Source organism: Lepisosteus oculatus, chromosome 5 (genome assembly GCF_040954835.1).
Source record: "Lepisosteus oculatus isolate fLepOcu1 chromosome 5, fLepOcu1.hap2, whole genome shotgun sequence".
Lineage (NCBI taxonomy): Eukaryota > Metazoa > Chordata > Actinopteri > Semionotiformes > Lepisosteidae > Lepisosteus > Lepisosteus oculatus.
The window spans coordinates 39,047,749-39,063,178 of NC_090700.1; the positions used below are offsets into that span (position 1 = coordinate 39,047,749).

The 15,430-nt window shown below is 42.7% G+C and overlaps 1 long non-coding RNA gene across 1 annotated transcript in view; it reads left to right on the top strand.

Annotated features, from left to right (window-relative positions):
• Positions 1 to 15,430, top strand: part of LOC138239213 (uncharacterized) — a 27,692-nt gene continuing 12,262 nt past the window's right edge. The window contains exons 1-2 of the long non-coding RNA XR_011189685.1: positions 1 to 182; positions 4,215 to 4,311. This is a non-coding gene — a long non-coding RNA (uncharacterized lncRNA). The remainder of the gene's footprint in view (positions 183 to 4,214; positions 4,312 to 15,430) is intronic.

Consider the following 15,430-nt stretch of genomic DNA (forward strand, 5'->3'; position numbering starts at 1 on the left):
TGATTGTTCCCAACAGCCCTGCCACTAACCCGCACCCAGGCTGAACCGAGGCCCAAACCATAAACTCTCAAGGAGCAAGGAGGCGAGGAGCAGAGGTGTTCAATGCAGCGTGCGGCAGACCCATAATTCCCTCTAACGACTGTGAAAGGCCAGCCCTGCGATGTCAATGGAACTGTTTTGCTGTAAGTTAATTCACAAAGTGGATATGTCTTCTCTGCTATTGATTTTCTCTTGCTGTGTAATCATCCCACAAGGTTATTGCTGTTCAGCTGCAGCTGGAGGGAGGATGTGACTTGACAGCATTACCTTGTAGAGAGCATTAATGCAGTCCTGCCTCATATACTGTAAATGCTTGTATGTGCAAGTATAGTGACGGATGGCATGTTGCATCGGAATAAAATACTATAAAACTTCATCGGCAGTAACATCTGTGGCAGGCCAGACACAGAGGGAAGAGGTTTATCTGGGCCTTGACAAGCAGTAAGATGGATGTCGAATTAAAAACACCAACATGAGTGCAGAAAATAGGGAAACAACAATGAAAAAGCCTTTTCAGATTGCCTTAACTCAATAGCACAAGGTTGTAAAATTTTCCCTGTTCTTCATTTCTTCGACATGTCAGGGTCCTCAGTAGGAGCGTTCTGCTCGTGAGGAGGAAAACAGTCGCAGCCCCAATTGTTACAGTGAAGCTGTTAATGAACGTCTCCCGCAGCTCTGCAGATTTCGTTGTGGGGCACTGGGAGTTATAGGCATTGCACACATTAATACACAAAGAAGGAGAAAAATGCGCAGACTAAAACACACCAATAAGGGGTTGAAGTGATAGCTAATTGATGAATTGCTCTCTATTAGTGGCATAAACAGCCTTAGTATTTAGAGAGCTCCTGAGACAAACAAAGCGCTGGGCCTGTGGCACTGTCAGTGTAAACAAGGCCTGATGGCTATTCTCTTTTTCCTCTCCGCTTTATTAGAATGGACCCAGGGTCTGCGGCGCAATTAATCTACCAGGCCTCTGGAAGACATTTGCTTTTCACAGCTGTGCCCAATTATTCCCCGGAAGTTTACCTACCCCTATAATAACGCATATTTCACACTTAATTGGATTCTGAAGATTCCACCCGCCCGGACCCAGCAGCTTCTCGATAACGAGGTCCCAATGTTTTCCTTTTTTTTCTGAAAACCAGTTTTGCAGGCCCAAAGTATTTGCTTTATTAAGTCCCAACAATAGCAAATGAGTGGTTTAAGATCTAAGTCAAGCTGCTTGCCACCCAGTAAGAAAAAAATAGTTTCCCTTGATCAGGGTGCCTTTATTTTTTCCGACTTGCATGTTACATAAATGGAGTGATGTGAAGCTCCGCTGATGGGGGCGGGTGGCTGTCGTGTACAAAAGGAAAAAAAAAAACACGGGCGCGGAAGGCACGCAGAGTAAGCAGCTCTTGAGGGTGAGACGGTAACCGGCACTGACAGAAGTTTTCACAAGGCAGCGCCTACAGGGCTGCAGGCGTGGAGAGTGTGCTGGACTGAAGTGGCTCTTTAAAACGGGCCAGAACGTGTAAACACCGCTGTAATTTATCGGTCTTCACTGTGCAGCCGTCACGGGGACACATCTTAAGAGGCTGTAAGCTGCTATTAATTATTTAATCAAACACAGGATAAAGCGCATCTCCTTATACAGGCGTTAATTATTTAACAACTGGAACAGCGAGCGAGGCTTCGCAAGGAATACAGAAGTGCCTAGGCTGTTGTTTCTTCCGCAGTACTGGTCTTGCGCAGTAGGGGGCGCACTATCTATGTTAGATGAGTTGTTCGGCGGTGCTGTCCGTGCTTTTTACACTGATATCTGGCAATAGGAAACAGTTCACATTGAAGTGTTGCCCTCGCATTACTCGCTGCATCGAAAAAGCCGATGTGTATTTTTACATTTTCTGCAGTGTTTTTTAATGGCATGTCCACTATAACTTCAATAACCTATTTCTGTCAGCTAATGAATGATGAGCACGTATCCAGGGCTCACGTCTCACGTTTGCCAGTATTAAGCAACTTAACGCGAAATTGATTTAATTATTTATTAAATTATGTATGGAATTAAAATGGTTTATTAATCATTTCATTAATTTATTTAAAAATTGGATGCATCCTTTTGAAGATAGAGATGTGCCATTTAAGGTCGGAGAAGCTGGGGATTGCGGCAGGGTTGGGCTAGCTGTAGGTGGAGGATTGTGAAAAAGCGAAAGTGAATTTAATCACTTGTGCGTTGTGAATTCATTAGATATAATTATTTTCTAGGGTTGTAAACAAAGTTTATTTGACCCAGTCACTCAGTGCGGTTTTTTTTCCCAAATGAATCCCTGCAAATAATACAGCTTCTTTGTTAAAAGATTATCGAAAAGGGGAATGAAGCCCCACTGAGCACAGGTCTGTATTGGCTGTCGTGAGTCCTCCGAGGCTGTGCTGCGGTGGCTGTGGGCTCTCCGAGATCTCCAGTACGTCGAGCGGTGTGTAGGGGTGCAGAGCACCGAGGGCAGCAGTCACCGCAAAACACCACGCAGACTCACTGTACTCTCACAATCCCTCTGCTTCTCCCTGCCGAGAACCACCCAGGTCACAAGGGCTGCAGCGATCTGCTCCTGGTGTTTCTTGAAGGATCTGTGTTGAGGACATGGGCAGGCGCCCTGGCCAATCCTTACAGCCTTAAAACTTCCAGAATCTGGCAGACAAACTGGCATCAAGTCCCCTTGTATCCTGCTTTGCTCCTTTAGCCTGCCTGTCTAAACAATTCTTGCCTTCCTTTGACCTGATTCTGATTGACATGTGGAGACTAGAACTGCACACCGAACCTGAACAGGGCCATACTGTGGTGTAGCCGATAGTTTATTTTCCAGTGTGTACCCTAACATCCTGTCCGGCTATGTGTTTTGCGCCCCACATCAGGATACTGACAATCCTCTCAGTCAAGGTTTCTCAACCCACAGGCCCTCCTATTCACTCCATTATAGAAATGTGCTGCTTTCGGCTCCTGGATGATTTAATTGATCATCACCAGCCTCAGCACAGCGCGGTTGAGCTTGGCTGTACTGAAGTCCAGCAATGGGGTGGAATGGAGGGGCTGCAAGTTGAGTTGTCCTGCTTTAAATCTTAATTGTGTCCGACCTTACGCTTCTTACAATGAGCAAAAAAAAAGGAAGAAGAGAAAATAGCCACTGGAGAAATCTTTGCAATTACCCCAGTCTTTGAAATCACTAATTAATAGAGAGAGCAGAAACAGCTGGCTGGCATTCCGGGCTCTCAGCTGCAGCCCTGACTGCGGATCTGATTAAGATTGCTCTGGGTCCTGAGGTGACTGCGTGGACCAGAGGAAGACGGAGCAATTGCCTTTAATTACAGGCAGCCGGACAGGCCGCGGGCAGCCGCGCGGCGAGGTGCTGGAGAGGATGCTCGAAGAGAGAGAGGGAAAGAAAATTAAAGCAGAGAAAGAATTTCATTCTTGGCCTGAATTGCAATTTTTAATCCCGCGATCCTGTGTGATTAGAAATAATGATGTGCTCCCTTTTTTTTTTTTGCTCAGCTTTTACATTACTTTAAGGAATTTGTTCGGACTGTTCTTAGCTTTGGCCAGGTGTAGCACAAACCTAAAGGCTGAGGTGGATCTGATTGAATCAAATCGGCTCGTCGGCTTTTCTCTAGCAGATCAGTCCGGATGCACAGGACCGTAACTGATGGCCGTGTGCTGTCTGTACACTGACATGCCATCTGTATGTTGGAAAGCTGGATGAACAAATAATATTGGACTCTGGGAAAACCGACAAGAACACTGTTGCCATCACTCTTGTCCCTCTAACTTTTAGCTTTTTTTGTTTTCGGCAAAAGTGGAGATGGTTTGGGGCTGCTAGAGTTACAGTATGCAGCAACACATGCTCCCATCATTATCATGTAATTATCATCCTCAAATCTGGAAAATAATAATAATAATAATAATAATAATAATAATAATAATAATAATAATAATAATAATAATTGTTATTATTATTATTATTATTATTATTGTGACCAGTACTACTAAATTAATTTAAAATGATTGAATGCAGTTTGTGCAGTCTGAGACAGGTGAACTGTCATAAATGGTTTGTCAAAGTGATGTCCTCTTAAATTGCTAATTTGCATTGAACGCTTCTCTGTGTTTAGTTTGATCTTGCCTAATTAATTGTGTTTTCTAGTTGGTCACATTGATGGATGAAGTGGGGATCCACAGTGGCTTGGAGCACTGCTGCGCGTGTAGCAGAGTCCTGCTTTGGTCCTCTGTGCTATAATCAGGTGAGCAATTATGCAAATAATTCTCAGAAATATATTCTCTGGAGGTGTAAGAATATGCATTTCACAGCAGGTCAAGAAGTGATGAAATGCAGGCAAGCTACTGGTCTCCACCCCACCCTGTCAAATCCACACCACAGAACTTATAATTGACTAACATTTATAGTCTCAAGTGCTGTCATACAGTACCTCCCTCTCCTTCCAGCAATTGAGCAGAAAATTAAGAGTGTGGAACTTGCAGCTTTCTTGCATTCCTGTCATTCTCCACTGTATTTATTCACTTGTTTATTTAAGAACACAAGAATGGTTGTCCCTCATTAATCCTCCCTGTCTGGAGGTTCAGGTAAAGACGACATGAGAGGAGGCCATTTGGCCCATGTAACAGGTTTGTTTGGTAGTAGCTATTGATCCAAGGATGTGTTCCAGTCCTTTCCTGAAGGAAGCCAGGGCATTCGCTTTAGCAACAAGCTGTGTGGCTTGTTCCAGACCCACACAACCGTTAGTGTAAAGAAGTGCGCCCAGTTCTAAGTTTTAAATTCACTTCACTGCGTTTTATACTTGTAGCCTCAGCTTTATATTTCACTGTTGAGTGTGAAGAAATCCAGAAAATGGATGGTGCCCTTTAAAGTATTTTAATACTTGACTCAGGCCCCCTTATAGGCTTCTCAGTTCAATGCTAAAAATTTAGTTTTTAATTTGTCATAGCAGGAGATTTCTTTAAGTCCGGGACTGTACTCGTAGTTCAAATATTGCTTTTGTTGTATAATTTTATCTGAAGCATATTAATTTTGTGTTTGTGACCCTTTATGTAGCAGAGAATTTTACAACAACAAACTGAGTGAAGTCTTATGCTTAAGTGTTCGACAGCAGTGTCTGACCTGGGGCCTGCAGCCCTCCAGCTAGTCCAGTGTCCCAGCCACTGCTCCATAGTGCTGACTTTTTCACAGTAGCTGCTCTCGCATTTTGCCAGCTTCATGGCTTGGCCGAGTCGTATTGGTATGTACTGTAGAAAGGGATTGTGTTCCGTTTTTTATGTTTACTCTGAAGAAAAGGCCTGGTTCTTTTGTGGTCACCCAGCGCTTGGGGTTGCTCCATGTTGTTTCCTCTGAGAAAGTGGGCCCCTGTCTCCTCCATCCTCTGTCGCTGTCAGAGGATATGTGAAGAGTTTTTAAAAAATCCAGTGAATCAGTGTTTGGAGGAGCAGGAATCTGTGTGGCTGGTGACGGACAGGCTTTTATCTGTATTGTCAGCATGGAGAGAGCAGCGTCTTGTAAGCAGGGCACCGTGGTGGAGCAGACAAGTAACGCAGGGAAAGAGAGTAAGAAGGAGAGGAACGAAATGGGCGAGGAAGAAAAACCATGCCTTAGATTTATCGTAAGGAAACAGCCAGGGAAAGCAGCGTGCCGCAGGCTCTGTGGTGAAGTCCATCAGGGACTGCCAATCAAACCGGGTTCAAACAGGGTGACAAATAGCTGCTGTCTTATTGCAGCTCTCCCAGGTTTAGCTCAACGTCCGCGGCCTCCAAACTTTCCATCGTGCTGGAGTCATGCGTCTGTACTTTCACTACGTCAATGTCATTTTTCATCCTTGCTTACCCACCGAGACTGCGATGACTAGCTTCAGAGGGAGTGTTTGATGCTGTTGCCACAGAAAGAAAAAAAAATTCAGTCCATGAACTGTGCGTGTGTATTAGAAAAGTTCTAGGGTCAGAAAGCATACGCTGTCCTTTAACACACATTCTGACCTGTGTCTGTGTCTCACTAGAAAACAAAACACCACGTTTCTCAATGGATAATGAATATGGTTGAGCCTACTGTACTTGTCATTTTACATCTTCCATTTCTCCACAATAGTCATTCAAGAAAGTTGCAGTCAAATTGAGCTGCTGCATTTGCCCAGGCTGGTATACAAGGTGCCACAACTAATGATTCCAGCTATGGCTATCTGAGTTTTAAATTTCAGGAGCCTGAAATCATCCCACATTTCTGCCAGCTTAGATGTAGGGACTGAAGTTGATTCTGCTGGCTTCTTATCACTGTGGCCATGACCTTCTTCTACAATTACAGGAGCCAGAATCACAGTGTTGGGGCATCAGAGATTCAAAGCATTAATGTACCACCCCTGAGCAGTGTAATGCTCTCCATGCCTAAATAGTCTGATGTCTAGTACAAAGCCTGTTCTCATCATGATCACATCATAACTGTGCAGTCATATTTTACACGACACGCTTCCTGGTGTCTGCTGCATATGCACAGTGTCTTGACAGACAAGCAGGGCAATGTCATTCTTTGTATCTTTTGGGGGGTAGGGGGAGTCGGGAGATGACAAAATTAAAAGAGAAGGATGTTCCTATTTGTTCTGCCTGTCACGTTAGTAAAAATAAAGTTAAATCTTCTGAGTTTTCTACAGCGATAACTATGGAAAAGGAAAAAAGAGGAAGCGAACATTTCACCCCTCGTGCCACCATGCTGGAGCTTTATTTAAACATCTGGCCTCCAGTTTCCACCACAACAAGCACACATTTCCTTCAGATGCCATTGTCTTCATGCAGAGCTGTCTTTGGCCCAGTAGGGTTAAATTTGAAGGGTATCTGAAGCCTGCTGAAAACAGTACAAGTGATAGTTTTATTAATTGCCTTTTTTTTTTCTTTAGCAAGGCCAGCAAAGCCCGCATTAAAATAAGGGAATGTAATTCTTCTGCATTATGCTAGAGTAGACCGCATCACAAAGTTAGTCACCCAGAACAAAGGATTAGTGAGGAGGCCCATTTCACTTGAAATTAAAGAAGGAATGGGAGAGTGGGGTGGTGTGTGTGCTGGGGTTGGGAGATGGGTATCAGGGGAGGGTGGGTGGCTGTGCTAAATCTAATTTTCAAGAGACTTGTCATCTAGCTACTGTGCCTCATTAAAACAGATACATCCCTTCAGAAGCAAATGCAGGGACTAATTTAAACCTTGTTTGGCTTGTGCTAACCTTACTGTGTCACAGAGAGCATTTACACCTCCATTGGCACCAGTGGTGTAAGAGTTGCACAAAAGGCCTGTTTGTTTTGCATTTGCTTTCATGCAACATATCTGTTACCTGTGACCTGTGTCCTCTGTCACCCATCTTGCCCTTTTTGTGGTAATACTATTCTAGATTAAAATTCGAATTGAAGTTAATTAGCTCACTTGGCACCACCTAACTAATTATGCTGGTCTTCTATCATATTCTGGTATGGAGTACATTTATGACTTTTAGATAAATATTTAAACATATTCTGTATTAAAGCTTTCAAGTGCACATTAGATTTCTGTTTGCTGAATGAGTGAGTGTTTCACTAAGATTTTATCTATTTTTGTAAACGATTGTTTTTGTGACTCTTAGCAAGCATTACATTTAAAACCTAAGCTCAAGCACCATCAGCAAATAACTACCCCATTATTCGCTGACAGTTTAGGTAACACTTCAGATTAGGGCTTGGAAATGCTATTTGTAACTGGAATATATCAATACAGTATTAATAGAGTGAAAGAAGTCTGATAATAAACGTCCTCTACTGTAGATTGATTGCATGTTAGTAACAAAACCATTATCCTGATCACAGACTCAGTCTTAACCCTTCGTTTGCACCAAGTCCAGCTCTGGAGTGTCTGATGGGCTCACTTGACATCCCAAGACCTCAGAGTTTGTAACACAGTCACTGATCATGTTTAGGGTCAGAGGTCACCCCTCGGCATTAAATTTGGCCTAAGAATAAATATTCATGGCTTGCATTACATGGGTATAGATGTAGAATACAGCTTGACAAACGACCATGTCATATTTAGCTCCTGACCTGCAAAGTCCGGTGTGACTGACTTTACGACACAGACATTAGCCTTTCTAATCAAAACACTGTGTAACCTGGCAGTTGGACATTTGGGTCGGGAATGGAGGGAATAGGGGAGTGGGACTTTCACAGTAGCGTCATTTTTCTAGCCACAATCCCCCAAAGCCTACAAATTACCACTAAATTTTATTGCTTAAATGCTTTTTTTGTGTAACTGTACCTGTTACAGCACTGGAATCAGCTGCAGCCCAGGCCTGGTGTTGTAAAAGTCCCACATGATTGTTCTTCAAGTGCACTGTTGGGTTCTGTAAACTGAAAACATTCTAGACCCAACTGGGAGGATGCTTGCATGCTTGACATGCAGCAAAGAACAGAATAATTTATACCGCACTGCCTAAAAATATTGCTGCCCCTAATTAACTTCTGTGTACACTTTTAAGTGTTTGTTAAAATAAAGCTACTTTTTTCAGTCGCCAGTTATTAAACTGTGTACCCCTCTCTTTTGGCAGCATAAAATACTTTTTTAGTGTTTAACAAGGCATTGAGTTTCACTAGTATGGAATAGAGCTGGATTACTCAGATCCCACAAGACCCTGTGTTCACGAAACACCGTCACCATCAGGATTGCCAGCAGTTTTTCCACGTTTTCTATCAGGTATCATCTCATTAATGATGAGTTCCTCTCTCTCCTTTGAAAGAGAAAGTCTTTCGAGGAGCTCAGGCGCACATGAAGAATCACAGACACCCAGTGAGGGTTGGACTCATTGTCATCTAGTCGCTGGTATCAGAAGTGCTAGATTGGAGCCCTGACACAATTAGAATACGTTATTGTATTCCAGCCCTCGCGCTTGTGCAGAAAATTAAGGCCACTGATTGTCGCAGCTAAACTGCAGGTCCTTTTGAAGCCCATATTGAGAAGCAATTTCATTTACATTTTGAAAAAGAAAAGCAGCAACTAAATGCAAATCAGTGGGGAGCAATTGAGGGGAAAAAAATCACAATTTGGTGCCAAACACTCTTGTTTTTTTGGTAAGATTCTCACAAATACAGTTTCGATCAGGATTTGGTATTTTTTAACTGTTGTGTACTTTTTTTAAAACCAGATTATTCTAACTGACAAAATATAACAGTGCAGATGGTAGCACAGGTCTTAATCATTTCAATAATTTGAAAGCCGTGAACTGCTGCTTGCAAGCTGAGCTTTTGGTATTAATTTTGTTTATTTTATACTGTAATTTGCTCAAAACGTAAGTTAATATACTGTATAGATGACTCCTCTCCCCACCTACCCCACATAGGTGCAAAAAGATTATCTTTAAAATACGATGACCATATTTTTCCCAAGCCTGTTTCTGCTTTCCCGGGGGAGGGGGTCAGAAAGAGAGCTTTAAAGGGCTTTTAACACACCTGAAGAAGGATCCCCAGCCGAAACAGTGTGTCTCCTTTCTTTTCCTTACAGCGTGGAATAAACCTTTACCTGCTCCTTTAAAGGGACTTGTTGTTTAGACGTTTCTGCACGTTATCGCTAGTTTGTGGCTTTTGTTTACAGGATCCAACTACAAATGTGTTCAGTCTAAAGGAAGTTCCTTGAAACAGTGCTGTAGTGTTGCGTGTGTGCTGTGGAGTGGCAGGGCCAGGGCCAGGGCCAGGGCCAGCGAGTGTCCCGGGGAGACTGGGGGGAGCAAGCCAGAATCCTCCCCCCCCGCGGTGCTCTTGAGCTGGGAGGCAGGCTGCTCTACAAAGCCTGAAAAAGGTAGATGATTTTCTGGTGAATGAAGTTCAGAGAGCGGATCTCAGCAAACACCGTCCTGGCCTTGTTTGCTCAGCCTAGAACCCACCCCCCAGGGAGCCTGTATCCTGTGTGCCGATCAACTGCACTTTGTGTTTGAGTGGCTGCCATCACACACACTAAAGTCATAACGCTGCAGATCTTTAAGCAAACACTATCTGCTCATTTTTCAGGAAATGAATATTTGTGTGGACGAGGCTCCTTTTCCTGTGCAGTCCCTCATGATCCAGAGAGCTTGTGCTTGCATTGTGCAGTAGATGTTATCCCAGCCGGGGAGATTAGTCCTGTTTCTCCTGCGGTGTAGCTGCGCTCTCACTTGCACGATAGATTTTGAAACACCACGCAGAAAGCGCTGAGGCACACTGCTCCCTGCCAGATAGCATAAATAAACTTCGTAGTGTTGTAAAAATCTGTAGTGCTGCAAAATACTTTTAAAATTAAAATAACATTCTTGTACCATGCTATTTTAGTTACATAATTCAAGGTTATTAAATAACACCTTACAGATTTGAGAAACATTTAGGGCTGGTTCTTCACTACTCAAATGAAAACTGTTAACTGCAGTCATTGCAGAGCAGAATAATAATTGCGTACATTCAAATAGTGCTTTACATATAGGAGGGAACCCATATCATTCACCCCTAAATCCTGGAGGGGTTACCATGGAACCTGGATCCCACCTGGACGATGTGCAGCAGCCGTTCTGTACCAGCAGTCACATGATGCAGCAGATCAGCTTTAGGGAGAACTTAGAAATTGCGCAAGACGTCTTAAGGATGAGACCTGCCATATCACTGCTTGTAAATTCTGGACCCAAAGCAAGAACGCCACCTACTGGTCCACCAACACCCCTTGCAGTGGCGTCTTGGCTTTCCTTCAAGGTCTCCCATCCCAATACCTGGTCAAGCCTTGCTTAGCTTCTGAAATCTGAAGGGATCAGTTTAGTAGGTTGTTATGTTGTCAGTGATGGAAAATCGGCAATAATATGGAGTACTGGAATAGGCTCTAGACTCACAGAAAGAGGGATTGTACTGCTCTTCTGCACATTCGCAAAGCTGTGTAAGCTCTGTGTATGTGTAGAGGGCAACAGGTAATGCTGATAACCAGAAATCCAATAACCTTTAATGTGTCAATTAAATTATATTGGTAAACGCGTTGGTTTGGTTACCACAACTTTTATCAGTATTGGCTGCTCATGAATAATTTACCTTGAGTTACTGCGATCAAGTCTTGAAGATCCTGATCAATGTAATTTAATTTTGAATTTGTCTAAGTGACAACTTTGGTTATTCACACCCATCTCAGCTATGTTAACAACAGTTGTTAGAACACTGGTAGCACTGGTGGAGGATTTGTACTGTATGTGTTGCTGATGCTCAGAGAATATGTGTATTGTAGCTCCTGATTGCATATAATATGGCTTAGACATTTGTACTGCAGTGCACAAGTATGATCTAATAGATGTTGTTGCATGCATATGACTCATGTTCCTCTCCTACGTTTTTCACAAGCCCTTCAGAGACAATTCTGGCTCTGATGACCAGTCAGAATAGTATGTACTGACCACAGTTGCTACACGGCCCTAGATTTAGTGGTTAAAGTGATTTTCATAAAAAGTCTTGCTGTGATTCCGTTTTAAATACTGTCATTGTGGGAGACTGTTGTAAAATTATAAATTAGCTTTCATACATTTTCTATTTTAAACACATCTGACACTCACCTTGCTTTATTGCAAAGTTTGTCGAAAGAGTGTTGGAAGATTTGCTCTCCAGAGCAGAAGTTTTTCAGTCCGGAAACAACAGCCGTAACTCCAGTTCACTAGAAGTCCTTATAAGTGCACTTAAAATCCCTGTACTTTGATTATCATAGTTTAAGTCACGCTACATTTTTCATCTTAAATAGGCAAATGTGAGGTGCAGTCAGTAAGGCAGGGTATTAATTACAGCCAGGCTGTGTAAACAGTTAAAAAGCAATCCTGAAGTATTTGAAAGGAACCCGAGAGGAGACAAAATAGCAACTTAAGCTCGGAAAATGATGTGCGCACAGGAGGTTCTTAAACTGCAGCTCTCTGTTTGCTCAAGGTGCAATGACTCAACACAAATAAAACAAGGTCTTGATTTTTTGCTCAGCTCCCTCTGCCAAGGCACACTTGACATTTACCTGGAACGTCTGAAATAATGTATTTTTAATTTGTGTTTTTCTACTGGGAGTTTGAACAAATGACTTTTATTTTTGTTTTGTTTTTTCAGTGCTCAAGGCCAGTGAGTACCTTTTCTCCTCAGGATTTATTCAAACTTTTTTAGGCAATTGTGACTGAGTAAATCAGTCACGGTTATTAGTCAGGTTTTGACTAATTTGTCCCATATTTGCTGATTTGGTTTTCATGCTCTGCAGCAGCAGTAGTCAGTATTGACTGAAATCACATGTGGCATTTCTGTGGACACAATCCACCATCTGGAGCACTGCAAGCTCGTGTTAGCTTGTTGGCAGTTCATTTACTGATTGTGTATTAGGAGAGAAGGGGATCATTTAGATCACAAAGCTGTGGGAGCTGTCCTTGTAAAGCTCATTGGAACATTTTTATTTTGTAAACAGCCAGAGGTGCTGGCTGCTATCCAGCTGTTTCAGGACAGAGAGTTCATAGGACAGAAGGATGCTTATTGTAAATCTTTTGCGGTGCTGTGTGTGGACAGAATAAAAATGTATAGCAGGATAAAAAGAGGAACTTTCATGTGACTGATACTGTAGGTCACATAGACCAGATATATAGACGCTGATAGACCAGAGCACGTCTAGTGATGCTGGTGTGAAGTGCTGTTCTTGTGCTCACATGTGGAGAAGTCAGGAGTGTGGAGGAGTGCATGGGGGCTCTGGACTCCAGATGTGACAAAGAGTACAAGCAGTGAGGCCAAAAAACAAACAAACTACTGCCATAGTCTACGTGAAGCACTGCTCTCCAGTAAAATGCCCTGCTGTTGAAAGTAAAATTGCTTTGGAAAAAAGCATCACCTGCAGAAATCAGACAACATTAATAACAGCAGCTCAAAGCTGCATGTTTAAATAGTCTAAAGTAAAAGTAAAGTAAAAAAAAAGTACTTTTTTTATTTTTGATGTATTTTGCACCTTCAAAAATCAATCAGTGTCCAAGACTTAGAGTAGCTATTTGGTTTTCCACTCCTGATCAATGCGTGCTTTGCTTTAGACTGGCACTGACGCTGGTTGTATGGATGAAATATCAGTTTACATGAAGTAGCCAAGGAGAACTAGCAATATTCGCAGTTTTTGAAATTGTAACAATTCACTCCTTTCTCTTGGTCCCGGCTGCTTTGAGCTCTTGCTTTAGAGTATGTGTATATGCTGGATTACATTTACTGCACACAAGGAGTTCGGAGCATAGCTTCCTTCTTTGAAAATGTTCTCTCGGATTAAATTGAAATAAAAAAGCCAGAGGGAAGGATATGGCTTTTAATTGCGGGAGTCTGCCGCTGGAACTGAGTCAACAGTGAGTAGAGGTCATTAGTGGCAGCAGGCCCTCCCGCTCTGTTTGTCTTGAATATTTTAAACCATCGTTGGTTTTAGCACATCTGTTCTGCAGAGACTGCTTTGAATTGGTATCTTTGCTGGCCTCTGCCTGCTTCAGTGGCAAAGCATTGCTCCTCTTTTCCTTTGTGCTTATTCGCTATTGTCCCACCCGATGGAGACCCTGAGGTTGACCTGAGTTTGACACAGGGTTGCAGGGAGCTCCTAAACCCGAAGACAGGCTCAGTTCCTTTGTCTTACCTGATATTGCTGGAGTGCTGTTTCATGGCTTGTCATCATGTCTCTTCTTCTCTGTAGCCTGGTCTCCCCCTCCTTTTCCTTTTGCCCAAAGCCTGATGACACATTTTTTGAACATTTCTGGACTCAACTTCAGCAGGAAAAACTGAAAGTCCATTTCAGACGCACTGTGGTACCTGCTGATTGTGGTTGGGGTCTTCAAATCTGTTTGCCATTGTCTCACACATGGGCCTTTTAAAGTTATAGAGCTTATTAGGCCTTGTTGTGTCCTTTCTTAGTGTCATTGTGACAGATAGACTGTCACAACACAGACTATCTTATAATGCCGACATTTTGCAACAGAGCTCTTGTCTCAACTTTGGATATAGAACATTTGAACTGTGCTAATAAAGATGTGTTTGTTGGAAGGCAGCACTGTCGAGTTTGCTTAAAAGTTAACTTGTGACTTATCCACTGATGCAGCTGTCTGTTTGCATTCTAATTTTCTGATTGTGATTTGGATTTGTGTACAAAATGAAGCGCCAGTGCTGTATCTCTGATGACTGAAATGTCCGGTATCATATGATTGATTACCTTAATGTACAGACATTTGCCTTTACTTTAGTCCTTCCAATCTTTTTTTAACGGTATGTGAAATCATATGAAAAGGTCCAGTATTCCTGTCTGGTAGTTATTCATTAGAGGAAAAGCATTCCACTAGGTCTCTTTTGAGAACCCTGCCAATGTACATCTCCTCCTTCCAGGAGAGCTGTAGTCCATGGGCGAAGGCAGAGCTACAGTAAGCAATAACCAGCTCGCCAGAATGACTGAAATTCTGTGTGTATCTTGGACTGGGGTTTCAGCTGGAGAACCACAAGTTATTCTGTCCGCATGAAGAGGAGGATTGTGTCGAACATGTGTTTTTGTGAACGTCTTCATGCAGCATCGAGCTTGTATATTACCCGACCACAAGAAGGGAAACGTGAAGGACAGCTAGGCCATGATTGATCAAGCACACTCCACAGAGGAAGCCCCCTGTCATAGGTTTGCTGTGGATTCTCTGCTGCGTTTTTATTTCTCAGCCTTTGCAACTCGCTGGTTAGTCTTGTAAAATGAAAAATTACCTTTGCATTCTGGAGTGGGGCACCTCAAAAGGCAGACCTAGGCACTTCAGCAATGTGTTGTATTGGTGCGGCTGTGTTTTTTTTATTTCTTTATATCTGCAAGTAGACGTCTTTTTGCACAGGCAGAATCACATTTAAAATACAACAAATTTTCCAAATACAAATGGAGTTTGTCTTAGTTTAGTGACATTGTAATGGTGCAGACTCTCCTGGGACCTGCACAGGACTCATGCTATTTACTCCTGAGGCTGCTGTGTGCGGACTGTCTAAAGCAGTTTTTTTTTTTGCTTGTGAACATCATTCAATTTATTGGATTGGTTTGCCAGCATTCTTCAAATAATTTATAAAACCCTGGGATTAATTCCCAGTTCTGTTGACCACCCACTCACAGTCTCTGCTCAGGGTTTTTTCTGTATAAGAAAGTGGGGAGTAAAACTTGGTTAATATTTTGAATTTGGAAAGGCTCACGCACTGAACTCTCTAGTTCTCGCCATTCAGACTTGAGAAAAGGTATTGATGAAGACCAAAGCATACAAACAGAAGCGTGTGTCCAAAAGTGGAAGCTGATGAGCCCATCTGTCTTTCTCAGACTTGGTCAGGCAATCAGCTTTCGCTGCAAGATTGAGAAAACTCAACACTCAGG